Consider the following 5,753-nt stretch of genomic DNA (forward strand, 5'->3'; position numbering starts at 1 on the left):
AAGTCATAAAATCCTTTTAAATTGCTGTTCAAGTCTGCTCATTCAAGGAACCTGCTGGGAAACAGTATGATTCAACCATGCACAGTCGTATTGTTAATATATTTGAAGAACCTGATTAAACTGCTAACTTGTATAAATAGCTAATTGTGGCTTTTATGTATATGTGCAGCTGTCATTAGACAAAGGGAAAATACATGGAGATGCTTCTCTCCACTCTTTTACTGAATCTTTTTTCAGAAGTTAACTTACACTCCAGGCCTTTGGAATTGCCTGGCCTGGTGCCACAACTTGAATAGTGCTATGGATAGAGCTCATGTCAGCTACTCCTTTCCTTGCCATGAAAAAAGAGTGTTTTTTTTCTAGCTGTGCTCAAACCTACTCTGGATTAAATTCTCTTCCCCCCCTTTTTTTTTTTTACCCTTCATTTCCCCTCTTGGGGAACATACCTACAGGCACACTGCACTTAAGCTTTAGGTTCTCTCTTGGATAAGAGATCCTGAAACCTTCTTTCCTCTGTGTATGCTTCAGCAATTCAGACATTTCTCTTGGATCTGGAAGGTAATCTGTGCAGGCCTTAACAGAAATGCGACAACTTCCCTACTTTATCTTGATAGACTCCAATTGTCTCTTTTTGGCAAATGTGAACTAATCTGTTCAGAAAAACTGCAAACACTTTCTCTTTCCTCTTCAGTAACAGATGGGTTCTTACATGGTTGAGAAAGAAGGTGAAGGCTGGACCTGCATTTCTCATCTATGTGCTTCCTTGATGACCTTTCTTCAAACTGTGTTATGGAAGAGGACTAACAGGATCTCCAGCACAAAGGTTCTACATAAAGAATAAAAAGATATCCTTGTTCTAAAATTTTACACTGAGAGGAGAGAAATGCCACAACAATCAGTTAAATTATTGAGTCCTGGCAAAGGTATGCAAATTGAGTAGGAGTAAAGCTGCATAAAAAATATTCACTACTTCAGTCTTTGCAATCCATAACTATTTATCTCATGTATGTGAAGCCTCCCATAGATTATTTAAAAACCTGTCAAAATCCCATATATTAAATTTAGCAGCACTATACAGTAGAAGTATATATGTGTGTTTTATACCTGACGTGAAAAAGCCTTGTTGACAGATATGCTGGTTTTGAAGGGATTACATGGTGTATGTTCTTTAATTGCATAATTCTCGTATTTGCTTATGTACACACTTTGGTTTGTCTGACAAGTTGAGAAGTGCTCTTTCTTTTTTTTTATCCCATGCTGCCTTCTGAAACTTATCCCAGGTCATAATACCCATGGGCACGCTGTGCTGCTTGGAACTTGAGGCTCTGCTATCCCAGGTGGAGCACTGTACGTTTCCACCAGGATCCAGTAAAACAGCCTATTTCCCTTTGGGAAAGGATAGTTTGCTTTCTTCATTAGCCCAAAGCTAGAGACTGTTTAAATTCTCAAAAAATCTGCACTTTGCTAATCTAGCACAATACTCAGCCTTTCACGCATACTGCTGCGTAGAAAAAAAAGGAAAAAAAAAGCATGGATTTTCTTCATGCCTGCAAGCTATGTATTCTTACTGGGGAACAATGCACAGACACTGTACAAAGACGCTATGGTGCTAAGCAGGAGATAAAGCAGAAAGAGAGGATGCAGTATGGATATGGAGGATCTAATACATAGCTATCTGGTGGGTTTTTCAGAGTAGGATAACTATCACTGCCTACATTGTTCATATTTTCTCTGCAGAGAGAACAATACCAATGAAATTGCCTCAAAACTCCAATATCTCAGTCAGAAAATGGCAGAGACTGGCTATCCCAGCTTAGTGTCTGGTGCTAGTTATACTTGATAGATACACACCATGTTACAAGGAACACATCTAAAGTATTAGCTAGCTTTTCTCAAATGGAAATGGAATGGAATACAAATATCCACTTGATTTCACCGTTTGAAATGGTAATCTCAAAAAAATTATTGCTTTGTCCTGAAGGATTAAGAGAGTGCTGGGAAACATTCATGAACAGCTATTTGGGTAAAGCTCCACTTCACTGTGTTCTGAAAAAAATGAGTAGCCTGGGATAGCTGAAACCTCTCACTGATTTCACTGTCTTTCAGAATTTATGGGGAACTGAGCCTGTCACCTCCTGGCAGAGCCTGAAAATATCCACAAACAACATGGGATAAGCCAAATATTTTGTTCTTAGTAGCTTAAAGGCAGCAGAGTTCCACAGTCATAAAGCAACCACACAAGCACTGCTGATCTCGACCAAGAGAGGCTAGTGAAATTAACATCAGACATGTTTGATTCCCCGCTCTTTACAGCAACTTTAAGTGATTGCCTACAACCATGTACAGTGTCAAGTTGCAAAATACTTTGCAACACATTGTCCTTATTTTTGCAGACCTCATGGTCTATATTTGCTTAAGCTTCTAGTGTCTTTTGCTGTTCTTCTGCCTGGAGTGTTTTGTCATAGATTAGTTTTTGGGCTTCACTGGGCAAGCCCTTAATTGCTATGTGGGGCTGTATGTCATGTTTAAACAGAGAACCATGCTAAATTCACAAAGTGAATTTACAAGAAAATATTTAAGGAGCCCTGTAAGGTTGCTAAGGAAATGTAAACACACTGTTAAACTGTATGAGTGTGTGCAAACAGGCCAAAACTCAGACTTCCGAGATGCTCACTCTGGGGCATGACTTCTGGTTTCTTTTGCATTTGAGTGTCTTCTTTTCCCAGACACCTCTTTTTCATTAAGCGAGGATAAGAGTTTGCCTGGCCACTATGTGAGACCACACACGCATCCTATAAAATGCTTGGTTTTGCCTTTCTCATTTTTTGGGAAGCAGGAAACAACAGACCAAAGAGTCGGAGGAGTTTTGGAAACCTACCTCCAAACCTGGAGGATTGCTCAGGAGACACCTTGCATCCATAGCAGCTGCCTCTCAGAGCCCTGACAAAAGTGGCAGTGCTGAAACTTGCACACACTCCCATTCCTGCATGAGTGTTTATGGACATTCACATCCGAACCAACAGTCGAAGTGTTTCCCATATACTTAAGGTAACTTTCTTTTTTTTTTTTTTTTTTTTTTTGCCTCTTAATTGGGATACAGAATAGCATTTTCTTCTGGCCTGACAGAATGGTGACCATGCTCTTGCACTCCTCAGCAAGTGGTTTAGATGTTAGTCCCTCTGTTTTTGTAGTGTCTGCCATGGGAAGAAGCAGTCCATTCAGTATTCCTTCTCAGATAGCAAGACACAGATTTTCAGTGTGAGAATTAATTACTTCCATGTTACAGAATGAATTTGCAGATTCTATTTTGTGTCATTTCACTTATGATCTCAGCAGTCCTTAGAACTTTCTGGCTGGAAGTGTCAAAGCAGCAGCAGCCCATATTGTGAAAAGGTTATTTTTATTTCTCACTTCGTTGAAGTCTCCTCTGTAGGCTTACTGACCTACTAGGGAAAGTGGTTTGCCTCTCAGCATTAATGTGGTTAAGCAGATAATTAGAGCCTCTGCCAGGTCGCTGTTTCACTTTCTCACAACTTGGGCAACCTGCTTGGTTTGACATCTTAGATATTCCTGATCGGGGAAGAGAGGCAATCAGCGTGGCCTGAGCATTCTCTCAGTCTGTAAAGCATTTAAAAGCCTTCTGAACACATATACTGTAAGTGAAAGGAGAAATGTTCTCAATTACTCAGGAGTCTGAACACAAATCACGCTATCCATTGACCAAACCCATTGCCTAAAATGCCTTCTCCCTTCAGTGCTGGCCGCTGTTAGTCTGTAGCCATCAGGATGAACGTGGAAGACCACTGATGCTGCTGCCTTCGAGTGACATGTGCCAAGCAGCCCTCCCACAAGCACAGCTTATCTGCCACAGCACAGAGAGAAGAAGTGAATGGTTTGTGATTTATCACCAGGAGCTTCCACAACTTAGCTCTAAAAAATCTGAATGCTCAAAGGAACTCTCGCCAAAAAGCATTGGCTGCTGCACTGCCTGGGACAGCTTCCACATAAAACAGACCCACAGTACAGACTTCTGGTGACTTTTAACTTCAGCAAATGACATTCACTAAAGTCTTCTCACAGTTGAAAAGCTAAACCACAACTAAACTTTGGTAAAACTTTTCCTCAGTCTAACTCACCAACACTGTGCTTGTGCAGATTACTATCAGCAAAGCACAAGTTGCAGTATCTCCCCATACTACACTTTTCACACAGAAGACAAACTCTGTATGAAAAGATATTGTTAGCATAAGTGAACCCACCAAGAGAATGAAGTTTAAACAGCTGGCTGTACTAAAATTTCTGCAGCACTGGTGCTGGTTACATGATTTTGGGTCTGGTTCTTCACACAGGTCCAGAGAAACTGCTCTGCTCTTGCGAGTTCTGAAAGAGCACATCCATTAAAGAAATCTCATTATGAAGAAAGTGGTCCACAGGTATCCAAGGCAGTTTAGTTAAGGAATAAAAGTCTGGCTAGATATAGTTTATTTTGCAGGTCTTCACCCTACACCTGGATGGAGGCAGCAGTCAGAGAAGTAGTGCAGCACAAGCCATCAGCAGCTTCTGACAATTACTCTCCATCTGAACTGACCACATTTGGCTACAAGTTCTTTGACCATGATAAAAGCAGCTTCATTTTGTTAGTTTAATATGCATACACTTGCATGTATGAAAATTTTTTAACCTTTGTGAGGCAATTGTTGAGACATGTTTTATTAAAGAATTAAAAAAAAAATCCCTATGGCAATCGTATGAGATGTAATCACTCAGTTTATGTATATAAAACCACATTAGTTTGGCTGCCATCCAGGCAAGCAGCAGGCAAGCACTCATTACTTGATTTCTCCCATAGATCAAAGCCAGTCAGCCCGTAAGCAAGACAAGATCCTTCCTCACTGCAGGGCTCCCTGTAGCCATCTATCCGGAAATCTCTTCCAACTGCACAGAAATTTCCCTCAAACAGTAACAAAGGTGCCAATCAGCACTTGCTGCCTTGGGGATCTCATTTGGGACAGAGGGGGATTTCTCTCGATCCACCAGGTCCTTGGATGGTTCTCCTAGCCCTGGGGAATGCTTTGTTGAGGAGGTTGCTCCAGGCAGGTGTTGTGACACCTGGGTATCACTGTCTCTCAGCAACACTTTGTGGCATGCTCTTCTACTCTTTTTCCTATTTTCTCCTCTGAAAATGTGACTTGTGAAAAAGACAGGATCATGGAAGGCTCTGTGCTCAAGGCAATGTAAGCACTTTACCAGACTCTGCATAGCAAAGGTTTGAAACCTGGGCACATCCAGGCCTAGTTCAGGCCTTTCAGTCAGGCCAGGCTTTCAGGAAGCCAACCACACAACTGCTGTGCTGATTGGTGGCAGTGAGCAGCCATGTGGCACCATGCAACATGCTCAATATGCCAGCTGAAGTCACAGGGCCTTGTGTCCCTGTCAGGATGTGGCTTCTCCTCCCCACCACCTGCATGAGGGAGCGTAGGTGGCTTGGGCCGCACAGAGCCATGAAATACCACTGTGTAATGTAGTAGGGTGGGAAGCTTGTCCAAAAGGCATGGTGAGTGAAGGATGGACGTGATTAAATCCCAGCAGCTTCTGGTTTTGCTGCAGCCACGGTGTAAATTAGCAGGATAAGCACAGGAGCAGCTGAAGCAGGTGTACAAGTGCAACCTGATCCAGGCTTGCAGACTCAGGCTGCCCACACGCCAGAGATCAAATATAGGGATGTAGAGGGCTGGCTGGTTCTCAGATAGCGG

The 5,753-nt window shown here is 42.2% G+C and overlaps 1 long non-coding RNA gene across 1 annotated transcript; it reads left to right on the top strand.

Moving 5' to 3' along the window:
* The first annotated feature begins 1,746 nt into the window (after nt 1-1,746).
* On the top strand, nt 1,747-4,685 carry LOC149919201 (uncharacterized). Its single transcript, XR_016464845.1, has 3 exons — nt 1,747-3,655; nt 3,756-3,892; nt 4,493-4,685. It is a non-coding gene; the product is annotated as an uncharacterized LOC149919201 (long non-coding RNA).
* The last annotated feature ends 1,068 nt before the right edge of the window (nt 4,686-5,753 follow it).

Source organism: Phasianus colchicus, chromosome 2 (genome assembly GCF_987193195.1).
Source record: "Phasianus colchicus chromosome 2, bPhaCol1.hap1.1, whole genome shotgun sequence".
NCBI lineage: Eukaryota > Metazoa > Chordata > Aves > Galliformes > Phasianidae > Phasianus > Phasianus colchicus.